This window comes from Carassius carassius, chromosome 40, assembly GCF_963082965.1.
Source record: "Carassius carassius chromosome 40, fCarCar2.1, whole genome shotgun sequence".
Taxonomy (NCBI): Eukaryota; Metazoa; Chordata; class Actinopteri; order Cypriniformes; family Cyprinidae; genus Carassius; species Carassius carassius.
Genome location: NC_081794.1, coordinates 21,391,245 through 21,407,270, shown reverse-complemented (window position 1 = coordinate 21,407,270; position 16,026 = coordinate 21,391,245). Strand labels below are relative to the sequence as shown.

At 34.9% G+C, this 16,026-nt stretch overlaps 1 protein-coding gene across 6 annotated transcripts in view; it reads right to left on the bottom strand.

The window, feature by feature from the left end:
• Positions 1-14,983, bottom strand: part of rbfox3a (RNA binding fox-1 homolog 3a) — a 425,092-nt gene extending 410,109 nt beyond the window's left edge. For 2 of the 6 annotated variants that reach the window (XM_059532579.1, XM_059532580.1), the window contains exon 1: positions 14,556-14,980. The gene's annotated coding sequence lies outside the window, so the exon portion shown is untranslated. Of the gene's footprint in view, positions 1-14,555 lie in introns of all 6 variants that reach the window. The other 4 variants (XM_059532574.1, XM_059532575.1, XM_059532581.1 and 1 more) reach the window with 3 other exon arrangements.
• Positions 14,984-16,026: the final 1,043 nt, after the last annotated feature.

Below are 16,026 nucleotides of genomic sequence, written 5' to 3'. Positions count from 1 at the left end.
GCTACAGGCCAGGGCTAAACAGTGCCAGAGTACATCTATGAAACACACACACGCACACACACACACAGGGAGGAAACAAGAGTCGCGTGTTCTGCTTGACGACTTGCTTTCCATAAAAAAAAAATAGCCATCTGTAAAGTCCAACATGACCTGATGTACACTACAAGTGTCTACATGCGAGTTTATAAGGAAGGTCAGATGGAATCATGTTATTTTCAAAGACAATCAATTCCACGGGTCAGAACAATGAGAGAAGAGTTCAGTGATGGATAAGACAGCTCTATCTGACATGCTGATGACAGCTCGAAGAACTGAGCAAAAAGAAACAGACAAGGCCCTGTCCTGATGAGGCAGAGGTAAAGCCTTTTTACTTGCGAGTAATTTGATTCAAATCAATTCAACTCAAACTTTCAATTCAAATTAGGTTAGAACTGAAGGTTGCATTCAAATAAGTCTTTGTCCTGACTCGTGAAACAGCGAGAGGGACACGGTCAGAAGACCTATGAGAACATTTTGGACTATAACTAACCAGCACATCAGATATTTCAGTTGAAAAGACCTTAGTGAGGGTGAATGCTGTATTTGATTATTAAACTGAATTTAAAAACAAGGAAGTGAAAGTGAAAGTTATACATATATAACTTTATATATATCACAAGATATATATATATATAATTTGTTTAAATTGTGTAATTTAAATTTAATATTTAAAAAAACATTCATACATTTTTTGTTTTCAATAAATGTACATTTTATTCAGCAAAGATGCATTAAACTAATCAAAAGTGACAGTAGAATTACTGTTCTTTTGAACTTTCTATTCATCAAATGATCCTGAAAATAATGTATTTGGTTTCCACATAAATATCCATCAGCACAACTAAAAAAAAGAAAATAGAAAAAAAGAAAAACCATAAAAGAATGATTTCTGAAGGATCATGTGACACTGAAGACTGGAGTAATGGCTGCTGAAAATGTAGCTTTGCAATTACAATAATAAATGGTATGTTAAAATATATTAAAATAGAAAGCTTTTTAATGTTAATATGTCATTGTATTTTTTTTATTATAATAATTTTTGAATATTACACAATTATAATAACAAGCAACATAATTAGAGTTATTTATATCTGTTTCTAATTTTTCCAATTTTATAGAAAAATACCACAACAAAATGTTCTAAAGAAAGAAAAGTTGACAAATTACATTTTACAGTATTTCTGATCAAATAAATACAGCTTTGGCGAGCATAAGTGCCTATCAAAAATGTACTAACCACTAAATAATTATTGATTTATTTAAATGTTTAGTTTAATAAAAAAAAATGCAAATAAATTAATATATAAAAACTCTTAAGTCGCATACTGATGATGTATATGATATTGCCATCTTGTTCATATAAAGACAAGTCAAGTATGGTAATGTCAAATCTAGGGATTTTAAAACGGATATAGAGTGTAGTGATCGTGCGACAGCGTTTGTGATTTATGGATATTCAGCTTGGAGTCGCAGTGAATAAAGGTCTTCTGTTTAGCATTGCACTCAAGGTTGCGCTGTAATTATCTGTCCCTGGATTGTATTATCCTGATTCTTCAGTCCTGTAAAGGTGGTCAGCATGCTTCTCTGAAAAAAAAGCATCCTCATTCACTTTACTTTGCATGCAGGGACATTGTTTTAGTTTGAATTCAAACCATATTGACGCTTGCAAATGTCACACTCAAACAAGCATGAGCACAGAGCAAAAATTACTTGATAATGTATTGTCACCGGAGTCTGCAAATGCATACTTAAAACTCTTTACTTAAAAGTAAACAGCATGCACACTAAAGCAGCAGAAATTCTCTCTGCATACCCAAGAGCATGGCAAGCAGGTTATCTCAGCAAAAAAGAAAAATAGTGTTCTGGTTTTCTCTGGACTGGAAGGAACACTTGAAAGGAAAGCCCCTGCGGAGAAGGACTCAACAGAGACCGTACGATGATTTGTATTCAGACCTGAAGACCTCATGCTGTAACTTCATGGAAACACTGGACCGAATGTGAAGGATGTCCTCGCGTTGTCAGCACGCCTTGCCTCGTGCGTTTTCATCTTCTATCCATTCGAGGGCTTAAGGAGACTGGAACGTGACAAAATGTGAAGAGAAGTTTTTGTTGCTTTCTGTCTGTGTGTAGTTTGTTTGATGATTAACCAGCAGGCTAACTGACACAGAGGAGGTGGCTGGCCCCTGGTGGGAGCCGCTCCAAAGCTTTCCAAAGTCCTGAAAGCTTCACTCCTACATCCCTTCTTTATTTAGCTCCTGCAAACATGGCTGCTAAGGAATGAGAGAAGCTGTTTTAGACACATGAGAAGTTTTCCCTAGTTGTACTTTTTACACTCTGCAAAAAGATACGGTGACCTCTGCATAAATGTGGCCGTGATTACATGTGCACTAAAATGATACTATTTCATGTGGCCGAGATGAGATGCTGATGAATTCAATCTGACCACATCTATCTGTACAGCAATCCACAGGCACCATTTGACCAGCACACATTACCCTGGACTGAAATACTCGCTCTCATTCTCGCCTTATCATGAACACTTTTATATTATACTCATATTATATTACTATATAATTTATAATAAAATAGAATAGAATAGAACAGAAATTGACCAAACTGATATTTTAAATAATATAATATAATATAATATAATATAATATAATATAATATAATATAATATAATATAATATAATATAATATAATATAATATAATATAATATAATATAATATATAATAATACTTCGGTATCCCTCAGCCCTACATAATAACAATAATAATACTTCAGTGAATATTTTAATATTATTTAAATCGATTTTTGTAATTGATAAGAATAGAATAGAATAGAATAACATTAATATATTCTTCAGCATCCCTCAACTAAGACAAGAGGTTTAGAGAATAGAATAGAATAAAATGGCATAATATAATATAATATGTTCTTCTACATCCCTTGACTCTACATAAGACAAGAGGTTTATAGAATAGAATAGAATAGAATAGAAAAGCATAATATAATATATTATTCTGCATCCCTTAACTCTACATAAGACAATAGGTTTATAAAATAGAATAGAATAGAATTAATATATTCTTCAGCATCCCTCGACTAAGACAAGAGGTTTAGAGAATAGAATAGAATAGAATGGCATAATATAATATATTCTTCTGCATCCCTTAACTCTACATAAGACAATATGCTTATAGAATAGAATAGAAAGGCATAATATAATATATTCTTCTCCATCCCTTGACTCTAGATAAGACAGGAGGTTTATAGAATAGAATAGAATAGAATAGAATAGAAAAGTTCCAGCATCCCTCCAACCCTATACAGCGTGAACATCGATACTATAGAGCAAATCTATTTGTAACTGAAAATATAAATATTTCCCAGCTATTTAAATTACTGAAATGTATTACTTATTCAAGACAAATTTTAATATGACTTTTTAATTAATAATTTTTTTTTTGTTATTATGAATAATAATAATATAATATATCTTCGGTATCCCTCAGCCCTACATAATAACAATAATAATACTTCAGTGAATATTTTAATATTATTTAAATCGATTTTTGTAATTGATAAGAATAGAATAGAATAGAATAACATTAATATATTCTTCAGCATCCCTCAACTAAGACAAGAGGTTTAGAGAATAGAATAGAATAAAATGGCATAATATAATATAATATGTTCTTCTACATCCCTTGACTCTACATAAGACAAGAGGTTTATAGAATAGAATAGAATAGAATAGAATAGAAAAGCATAATATAATATATTATTCTGCATCCCTTAACTCTACATAAGACAATAGGTTTATAAAATAGAATAGAATAGAATTAATATATTCTTCAGCATCCCTCGACTAAGACAAGAGGTTTAGAGAATAGAATAGAATAGAATGGCATAATATAATATATTCTTCTGCATCCCTTAACTCTACATAAGACAATATGCTTATAGAATAGAATAGAAAGGCATAATATAATATATTCTTCTCCATCCCTTGACTCTAGATAAGACAGGAGGTTTATAGAATAGAATAGAATAGAATAGAATAGAAAAGTTCCAGCATCCCTCCAACCCTATACAGCGTGAACATCGATACTATAGAGCAAATCTATTTGTAACTGAAAATATAAATATTTCCCAGCTATTTAAATTACTGAAATGTATTACTTATTCAAGACAAATTTTAATATGACTTTTTAATTAATAATTTTTTTTTTGTTATTATGAATATTTATTCTGTTTGAATAGTTTTTGATTACATGACATTAACTAACTGCTTGATTTTTACCGTACATTTCTGGCATATGGACATTGACTTGAGATAGTCACCACTGATAAGCTATTACTAAATATATTGTAGAAACTTCAATTTTCTGTAAAGCTGCTTTGCAACGATTTTCATCATGAAAAGCGCTATATATATTAAACTGAATTTAATTGAATATTTGCATTATATTGCATTTATTTTTTTTTACAATTATTAGTCTACCCAACGGTACTGTAACAATCCTAACATGCAATAGTAACACAACATGCCTTCTGGTAATTTCCTCTTTAAGTTCAACTACTGTCATGGTACAACAATATATTAAAAGATAATCTTGCTGAACAATTTAGCTAGAATCAACATGTTTATAGCTTGCTACCTGATGCCATATCCTGTTTAGTGGCACAAACACTAGATTGTAACTCTATCCTCCCCTTGAGTACTCAGGTTTGTTACCACCAGAACGATGCAAAAATGTACGTTAAGCATGTACAGCATTTGTGTTCTTATGTAAGGTATATTTCTGTCCTAAGGGTTAATACATTCTCCCAAATATCTCTCCTTCTCTCCCTGTCTCTCTCTCTCTCCAGGGATAGTGAGCGGCCGGTTGGACCGGAGCTGTCAGCTCTCTCTCCTTTAACAAGTGTGCCAGACGCTGAGAAGTTGGCAGAGGCAATGGATGTAAGCGCACTGAGGGTTTATGGGAGATGACAGCTCCTGCTAAATAAAAGCACACGTGCAGAGACACTGTACGGGGAGAGCGGGCACAAGGGCCTTGCTGCTCGACACAGCCTCTAGCCAGCCACGGCAGAACCTCGGCTAACTATCACCATCCCTATTGTGACTAGTGCTATCACTATACCAACAATACTGTTCAAGACTGGTAGTTGACTATAAGCTCCCGCCACTGATGCAACTACTGCTAATAATGCTACCTGCCACAGCTATAGGAAAGGATACAGCTAAAAATATCCAGGAGAAAATATCAGGAGGTCTGTGAAGAAACAATGACCTGCTTGTAATTGATTTCCAAGATACACTGAGGCTTTCGTCATGTCTGTTTAAATGAAAAAAGTATATATAAATATAAAATATTAATAAAAAGGAAACAAGGAAAGCACACAATATCAAGACTAGGGATACACCAACATTAAAATTGGGTAATACCAATAACAAATTTATTTTTTATGTTATGGCCAGAAACTAGAAAATGTCTCTTAAATGGCTATTAAAATGTTATTTTATAATGTAAAAATTTAATACTTTGCATTTTGTCTAAATAAATGAACAATTGCATTTTTTTATATATATTTTTTGACACACATACACTCAATATTGACACAATCAATCAATCAATCAATCTCTCTCTCTCTCTCTCTCTCTCTCTCTCTATATATATATATATATATAGTATTATCAGGCAAATTCAAATCAGCGTTATTTTTGGTTTATATATGTTTTATTGACATTTTGAAATCATTTTTATTAGATCAATATTTAGCAATTTCTTGTGTGCTTATATATGTGTGTATATATATTTAATTTATGTTTATTTCAGTTGTGTGTGTTTAAGTTCTCATTTACTTCCAGTTACTAAGTTCAGTGCTTAAATATTCATCTAATATTTATATTTCATATTCCGCTTTATTTCAATTAATATTAAAATATATAATTAATATGAATATTAATACATGCATATTAATTGGGGAAACCTTACTTAGTAAACTTCCGAGTTTATCTAGTCAAACTAACTGTGTGCCTTGTATCTTATTAAAAAGGGCTTCTAAACAAAGATGTTTATTTGGATCTTTAAAATTATAGCAAAAAGCTGTGCTATGATTTAAACTGCAGGGTTTAAATCTTTAAATCTGTCTTTTAAAGGTGTCTGTCTGTTGAAAGTTTTAATGATTTCCTGATTCTCCCGATTTCAGTGCAATCAAAAGGATGCATGTTATGATTTGTTTATGTTGCAATGCTTTTAGACAATAAATCAATACCACCACCCCCCATTTTGCACATACACAGTGTACATTTGCTCAGTGTTTGTTCAGTCAGCATGTCTGTATGTGTTAAGTCAATGTGGCTGTTAGTGAAAATTTTTGTTGAGGACACCATTCTTTGTTTCTTTCTCTCAGTGAACACACACACTGGGCATTTTTCACCTCTCATGGATGTGTAATGCTCTGAACAGTAAGTGCAAGTCTCTGGAGTGTTTAAGGCCAGACCTGGCTGCCATGCGGGGAAGGGATGGTCCAATGGAGTATGGGATCAGCCTGCAGATGCACTGGCCGCTGTCAGTCGACTGCTTCTCATGCTGGGGCGGGTCAAACCCTGCGCTCACTAACAACCTGACCACCAATCATCCCTTGTGTTACCCACACTTACATCTCACAGGTGTGACAGGACAAATTGAACACACCGCTATTGATAAAAAGGATAAGGCTGATTATGTCCAAAGTCCCTTCAAAAGGGATATCACATCAAAAAATTTATATTGCCATCGTTTATTCCTGCTGATGTTGTTTCAAAACTTTTAAAAATATAAAAATATTTGTTTATATGTATAACAAAAGAAAATGTAATATCTCCAATTATTTTTTTTTTCTCAGTAACACTTTAGTATAGGGACCAATTCTCACTATTAACTAGTTTCTTATTAGCATGTCTATTATTAACATATTGGTTGATTATTTGTACGTATAAATGTTTAATGTTTAATGGTTTGCTAATAGTAAAAAATGGACCTTAAAATAAAGTGTGACCCTTTTTCTTCATACATTGGAAGTCACTGATCACCAAAATGGTTTGGTTACCAATGTTCTTCAAAACATCTTATTTTGTGATACAAATCTTTAAAATGATTAAAATTGCACTTTAATAATATACATCTAAAATCAGACCAATCCAAAAATACTAGACACCACATAATGACAAACGTTTGCAGTTTTAATTCAAATCACTCTAGGAAACTGCATTTTTTTTAGGGTGGTCCATGGCTGGTTCTATTAAATGAAAGCTGCCATATCAAGTGTTGCACTTTTTAGTTGTGCCTGCTGTAGTCAACTGCAGGATATACTGTAATGAAAGCTTGAAAAGTAGAGGGCACAAAAATATAAATACAGGTTAAGTCCAATTCAGGGGGAAAAATTTACCCTGAGCTGGTTCTTTGTAATGAAACTGTCAAAAAGACTCACCAATCAGTCTCAAACTCATACGTTATCATTTTGAACCTGTCTAACAACTTTAAAGAACCAATCTGGGCTGAGTTTCCCAAAAGCATAATAAGATTAAAATAGAAACAGCCTAGTCTCACAAAGCTTAGTCTGAACTAATTTAATGATTTGTAACATCTGACCCAATCACAAAACCATTACTTTCAATCAAGATGAACAGAGAACTGCAACTATACTAAAAGAAGTGTTGTTAAGCTACCAGAATCACTAAGTGTCATCTGAATTCAGAGTTGTATTGACTTAATTCTCATTTAGATCCCATTCAAATTCTTTGCTCGTCTGACACCTTTATAAAAGTGTAAATCCCAATGATTATACCATTGATAAAACACAGGATTTTGTAGAGAGAAGAAGAGTGAGATTGTGTAAAGATCTAAAGGATAATTGTGCAGTAGGCCCATCAGTCTTTCATGTTTCCTTTCCCTGCTGCCCTTGCCAGCTCTTTTACCATCTAATACCAATTCACTCTCTCACCTCAGGACAGTTCCCCCCACCCCCATTCAATCTTCCTATCTTCCCACCGCAGCCCTCTGAAATACCCGCCACGGCCGCACAGCAGATCATGCCAGCGCAAAAGCCGTAGCCCCGTCCTTATTACAGCGGCTTCCACAGCGCTCTAATCACTGCCACCAGACCTAGAACAGAGAGAGAGAGAAGGAGAGAGCGAGCGTTCGCTAATGGCCAGGGTCTGTGTGTCCGCGACGGCTGCTGTGTTAACTAGCTTTTCTGCCTGTTTTGGTGGATTCGGGCGACGCAGGAGTGTCTCTCCAGGGGCCAGAGGCGACCGTATTCCTCAATTGACACACAATGATAACCAATGCTCTCGCAGGACTGGTGCAGCCCTGCACACACACATACACACGCACACAAAATCCAACATCAAACAGACTGGATAAAGCTAGTCTTTCCCCCAGCCAGTCTGCTTTTTTAGCTGTTTTTTTTTTTTTTCTCTGTGAAGGAGAGGAAATTGTTGGCTAAGCTGTCTTTTGTCAAGGCGTTTCAGAGGCACAGTCCAAACACTGGTCCCTAATTTCGCAGCTCTGGTACACCGTTTAGAACGCAGTTTGTGCATTCAGTGGAAAAGTTATGACCCCTAACCAAGTGTGGCTGTGATGTTTTCCTTCCTTATGATATTGTATACTGTATTTGCCCCATTTCTCACTTCATAACCGGCATTGTAAAGTTTTTTTTATTTATTTTTTTCAGTCGGGAGTCTCACAGATAGCATTAGCATTATTCAGTCTAGGACCACACAATCTCTGTGAGTCTGACTATCAAAGCCTTTCCTTGGAGGGCATGGATTCGACTGCTATGGTCTTGGCAGTCGCATATGGAAATGTTGCCTAGCTGAATACTGAGGGATTACACTAGAGCTGTCATCAACACACGTCGCCAAAGGTTGTTGCAGCTGTTAAATGCATTTTTAAAGCTTTTCTTTGAGCCTGGCTCCCTTTAAACTTTGACAATTTGATGGAAAAACAATAGCTGATAATCTTGTAGATGACATGATTGGCCAGTTGAACATTTGAAACACAAATGTGGGAAGCACAGATTGGTCTGTTAAAGCTAGTCTAGTTTAGTCTAGTTCTTTGAGAAAATGTATTTGAAAAGAACTCATGTGCTTACCAAAGCTGCATTTATTTAGTCAAAAATCTGTAATATTCTAAAATATTGTTACAATATAAAATAACTCTATTGTAATTTAATATACTTTAAACTGCAATTTATTTATATGGTAGCAAAGCCCTCCACATGATCCTTAAGAAATCATTCTAATATGCTGATTTGGTGCTCAAGACACATTTCTCATTATATTGAAAATAATAAAAATATTGCTGCTTAATATTTTTATTTTTATGGAAACCTTGACATTTTTGTTTCAGGATGCTTTTATAAATCATTTAAAAAGCAGCAGATATTTAATGCCATATGTGATCAGTGCATGCACCCTTGCAGAATTAAAGCATCTAAACTAATGCTAAACTGCATCATTATTGCAGCTAAAAAATACAAGATTTGTAACAGGTGCTCAGTGGTGTGAATGCTGTGAGTGGCAGCACTTCCGGTGGCTTTCTAAACACACAGATGATCAAACAGAAGGCCGTTAATGCAGCTCCATCCAAAAATATGAGCATCATGTCAAAATATGACAAGAAGATGAGTCACTGTTTCCAGACCCACCGATCACTCTGAACTTCAAACATATAAATCTTGTATGCTATCTGAACTATGTTTTAGGATTAAAAAAATTATAAAATGAAGCCATGCTCAGCTGACTGTAAGCATAATGTCTGTTGTAAGCAGACAGCCATTGGACGTGTCATGGAACCTTTAACAAGATTACCAAGCAAAACTCACAGTCTGTTATTATAAATTGAAAACAAAATATTAAATAAATACTTATTTGAAAAATATTATACCATTTTAACATAACACAACACAGAACACTTTGGCACTTTTATTTAGCAAAACATATTCATTAGGGGTGTTTTTAGACCAGTTGCACCCCATTTCAAAATCCTGTTATAAAAACAAGGCAACCAAATGTTGGTACGCTGTCTTCATGTACTCTAACCTAACTAAAGGAGAGAGTGAGAGTAAGCTGGTGTGCACGGGTGGGTTGTAGTGGTAGTAGATCTGAGTGTGACAGATTTATCTCCTCTCGCTCAGGCTGGATGAGAGGGGCTCATAAATAAACAGGGAGACGGGAGAGAGAGCTCTCCATTGAACATAAACAAGTAGGTCCTTTAGTCCTGCATCAGTCACTCGCCGGGCAACTGTGACAGCGAGGGGTCCAAGGTGAGGTCAGGGTGGTTTCCTTTAACCCTGGACTAACGCCGCCCAACTGCAGTCAGCCAACACATCATTAGGTTCAGATTATGAACGAATCTGGCTAAGGCTCCAATTTGTCAATGTGTGAATTTGATGATGACAGATAATCTGTAGCTGCATTTTCACACTACTTGGGTGATTTATGCATTATGTCGAAAAGGAAGAGCTATGTTTGTCCTTCAGCATTTTCATTTATATAAGGTGATACAGTGCTGATATTATATACCATAATATATATAGTCATGAATGTACATATATGTTTTTGTGCCTTCTATACTGAATGGTAGTGAAGGCAGATGGGAAAATAAAGGGGGGGAAAGAGGGTGTGCAATCAAGACATGACAGTCTGGACTTAAACCTACATTCCCATGGGAACACTATGTCCCTTTTACGACCTGTTTATCACCATACAGCAGAAGACAGGTTATAGAAAAGACTGAATAAATTGGATATGACAGATTAAATCCTGGTCATATGCACACAAAAAGTGCAAACAGAAAGCACACAGGAAGTGCCCACACATAAAGAAAAAAAAAGGCTGCTTTTGATATCATATTGAGGGTGTTTGCTGAACAGGTTGAAAAAAAAATCTCATTAATTTTCTCTATAGGGAAGTTGATTTTTTGCAATAACATGTTAAGCAGTGGTAAATACTCCAGGAGAAGTACACATCCATATTTTTAACAAACTTCTAATATATTGAACTTTTGTGCTTATAAGTTTACGTCAATAGTTTTAAATCGTAACATCATTGCTGATTTGATTACATCATTTGCAATGCTTTATGAGATATAGCTTAGTGCCTCATAAAAAAAGATGCCGTCTTGTAGCTTTGTATTTGTCTGATTTTCCAAAACTTTTATTTTGGAATGAAATCATGTAATTTTGTGTTTCATTTAGAGCAGGTTGTTTTGGTTTCGAGGTTTAAAACTCTTTCCTGAATTACTCCATACTGAAGAATTGCTTAAATCCCTGTGGAGAAAATAAATGAATATACTTCTGGAACCCAGGCAGCTGTTAAAAAAAAAAATATTGCTTGCCATGATTTTTCAATGAGCATTCTGTTCAATTCTGATTTTTTTCCCACTGAGACTATGCCTATTTGCGGACCCCAGACAGACAAACACCATTCTAGAGAATAAATGGTCATATATATATATATATATATATATATATATATATATATATATACACACACACACACACACACACACACAATTTTATATATATGATTATGTATACATAATAACAAAACATCCATATACATATCACTTTATATAATTAATTTAGTTTTAGTTTCTATGAGTCACTCTTCTGACAACTTAACTGTCAAATGTATAAAGACTGCCAGCCCAGTCCCCCAATTTGATAAAATGGAATGAAATAAAATTTGGCACCATTTATGACATTATTTGTTAGCATAAAACTATCATAATTTCTTTTAGATGGTCATACACAACTGCTATAATATCACTATTGATTGCATATAAATTATTTACCTGTCAAGCACTTCGTATGCACTTTTCACTGAAGGCCGTAAGAGCAATTTGAAAAGTAAAGAACATACATTAAGTAGGTCCCTGAAAAGCGATACAGAGTCCTACTTTATGTCATTTACGCATTGGCTTTGAATTGACAAAGAAGTCGCATACTTGCAATATAAACTTTGACAATGATGATTGTTTTTCCGGCTATACAGTGGCTTTTTATAGAGCTCAGGAAAAGTTCACCTGAAAGCCATCACAAGCATTTATTACACAGATGCTAACTTCTATGTAGCTCATTCTAACAGGAGCATTCAACACAAAATCCTTCAGCAAAGAAGCCAAAGTCTCACGCTGGGATGGAGTTAAATAACATGCTAATTTTAGGTTGAAATCAAGAAGCTTGGTAAAAAGCTCATTTCATGTTAGTGCTCCGCTCTTTGCTTACATATGGATGAATGAAATCTGCATTCACAAGCTGTGAACCTTTCTGACCATGTGGTTCACACATCTCATACCATTTTTCATTTGACATGCACCTCAGCAGGAAATTGTCATCATATCAAGAAACGGCACAGTAGTCAAGCCTAATGGTGAAATCACACAAGCGCATACACACCGGAGAGTGAGAAAAGGAGAGGAAAAAAGGTGGAGAGCTCGATTAACTGCCAGAAGATGTTGGTTTCTATTAGATTGTCATAGTAGTTGTGCAGTAGTAGTAAAGTACTTTATTGCAATATCAGGACATAAAAACAAGAATTGGGTCACTGGCAAGACAGTTTCGGGACAGTTAAGACAGTTATTAAGACATATATATATATTTATTTATTTTTTTTTATAATGAAAATATTAAATAAAATGGCAATATATTATTTGGAAATCATAAAAATATTCTGATTAAAATATGTTTATTGCAGCTATTATTGCAATTCTCTCTCTCTCTCTCTCTCTCTCTCTCTCTATATATATATATATATATATAATTATTATTATTATTTTACTTGTGGAATGAACATTCACAATAAAACCTATATTTTTCTTATATATTGCAAATAAATATGGGAAATATGTTGAATTATTGCAAATTACAAACCAATTTTTCTAAAGACTAACTTTTTTTTTTTTTTTTTTTTTTTAGAAGAATGTTATAATCCATATAAAGTATTTTTTTTCCCCTATATATTGAAATGTTGAAAGTAAAAAAATCTACTGGCAAGCATAGCAAAGCAAATGCCCTCTGTATGTACATGTGAAATGGATTTCTTGGTGGCTTTGATCTCTCATATATGTAAGACAGTAGACATCACAGCAAATATCCAGGCAGTGCAAAAACAGCATGAAATAGAAATTTAATGAATAAATATGCTACACAACAGACAATCAACACTAAATAAGATTAGAACGTGTGCCTTTAAAAAATATATACGTATAATATATATTAAAGTCTGTGTATACAACTCAGTGTGTAGACTATGAAATTATCTGCAGGATTACAGAGACGGCTTTATCATTGACTATGAATATACAATATGCTAAACTAAATTCAAGTTCAAAGTTCAAGTGTGTAGTGGAGAAATGCAGTGTAACTAGCTATTACCAATACAGCTCAGTATGTAAACCGCCAATAAGAAATATTCTTCAGTCTATCCTATGATGTCATTTGCAGAACAGTAGCTATAAATTTATAGTTCTACATTCCATTTTATAATTTCAAAAATATATTTTTAAAAACATCTGCAGATAAATTAACATGTTTACATATACAGTATATATGCACTCTATTGGTTAGCATATGACTACCATCCACTTTTTTCCAATTCCAAAAAATACAATCAAGCTCATATGTACTCCAACAATAACAACAACAAAAAAAACTCCTAAAATCCATTTTAAAGGCTTCATTTTGTTTCCAGGCTGTTCACGGGCTAAGGGTAACACTGTGTTCTCGCTTTAGTTGTCAGCTATGCTACACTGCTTGAGCAAACCGTCACAAGCAAGTCGAATGTGACACGCTGTTCTCTGTCTCACTGTCTGTATCTCTTTCTCTCTCACTCTCTGGCCGGTCATCCGAAGAGGAGGCAAACCTCACACTTCCTTCTCGTCCAGCACTCAACAACACACAAAACAACAAAAAAAAAATTCTAATGCGTGTCACTGCTCATCCAAATGATACAACAAAGAATGCACAGTTACACAAAAGGAATTATATAATAAAACACAATATATTATTACTTTAAATTCATCTCTATATTTAACTGTTAAATCCACACAAATGTGTGACAAAGAATCCTTAAAACGCCTAAAAGTACAAAAAAAAGAATCTAAAGTATTCAAAATAAACAACAGCACCATTTCATATACACACTGTCCATCTGAATTAAAATGAAGATATGGATGACACGCAGTTCTGGATGCGTTAAGTGCCACTTAAATTCACGAAGCGCCGCAATTGCCGGATGATATTAGTTGAATCAAAATGAAACCAATCACTCAGTGCGAACCTAAACAACCTGATCTGATTCCAAGCGCACAGAATAAAGAGTTTTAGCAAAGGTTAAAACAATACACCTGTCTTTATTCAAATACAACAATTAAAGAGTTTGTAAGCTGTTTGCATGTAGGCGTTGAGTGTGTGCCGGTGTGGAAGTGTGGAAGTGAAAGTAAGAGACTCGTGTACTCACAGTTTGAGCTGTCAGGTCACTCAGGTCTGGTGCTGTATCAGAGGCTCATCTTTTCACTGTTTATCCCACCACAGGACAGACAGAAAGAGAGAGAGAGAGAGAGAGAGAGAGAGAGAGAGAGAGAGAGAGACAGATGATGATGGGGTGGGGGGTATTTCCTTTTCTCCAGCTCTGTTCACACAAGTACAACTGAAAAGAGAGGGAGAGGAAAAAGAGAGAGAGAAAGTAGGATGGTTTTCGATGCTATCTGGTTGCCGGTCCTGCTACAAAGCAAGCGTCAGATTCAGTTGTGCTGCTTCTTTGGCGTGCCGCGCAAGTCTTCACACATAACCGAGAGCCCGGTGCGGTCAACCACACGCTTCTGTGGTGTGTGTATGTGTGTTTACGTTCACACAAGCAGTGGGTGTGTGTGTGTGTGTTGGGGAGGGTGCTTGGGCTTTCACTCACTGGCTGTGCCTTACACTGTAAGAACACATCAGAGATTGAGAGAGAGAGAGAGAGAGAGAGAGAGAGAGAGAGAGAGAGAGAGAGATGAGGGTGGGAGGGACGGATGGGGAGGAAGAAGGAGGAGGAGAGACAGAACGCGGAGGTGGAGAGGATGCACTGACAGTTTCACGCGAGCCCTTCTTGGAAGGCTCCGACCGCTAACGCAGGCTGACAGGTACTGAACGATAGAGACGAGAGGCAGCTATAGCCCTCTATTCTTTTCCGCCATCGCGCTCTCAATCTCTAATCCACACTAGATTTATACCATTTCTCTGACACAATATGCAGGCTTATTCACATTCAGCAATCATATATTTTGCCTGCTTGCATTTAAACTTGATGATTGCCAAATACACTTGATGTTTGATTAATACCATGCAATTTCCACACTTGAGTTGGCTTGGAAATCTAGGTTTAAAAACAACAAAAGAAGAGATAATACACATACAGTATATTTTGGGAATGTCTGAAAATAACTGCATTTTGGCAAGGGGTAAAGATTGAGAATGAGTTTATGAAAATTATGCATATAGATTTGAATTTACTCCCCTGGTTTTCTTGGGATACCCCAGAATTTATGTAGTAAAATCCAGAGATATATACTGCATATACTCTGATTAAGTGCAATAAAAACCACCCTCAAAAATGGCCCAGTGGTTAGAAAAACTTGAATCTACTTATGGAATGGAATACTTATGGACTGCCCAACTCCAAATGAAACTGGACATTTTTATACAAAAGTGGACACCTGTTACTATGTATCTGGACACATTGAAATTGAACTGATCAGTATGTATTCCGTTGTATTATTTAACAACGTTGTATATGTCTTCTTTCTATTCTTCTGACTTATTTCTATTATTTTTTCTGTTTATCTTTGAGTCACTGCTGCTGTCGAGGAATGTTTAGTTCATTGTTTGTAATTAGCTTTGATGTAACAATAATAATAAAAAAATATATATATATATCTGGGAGACGTCTTTAA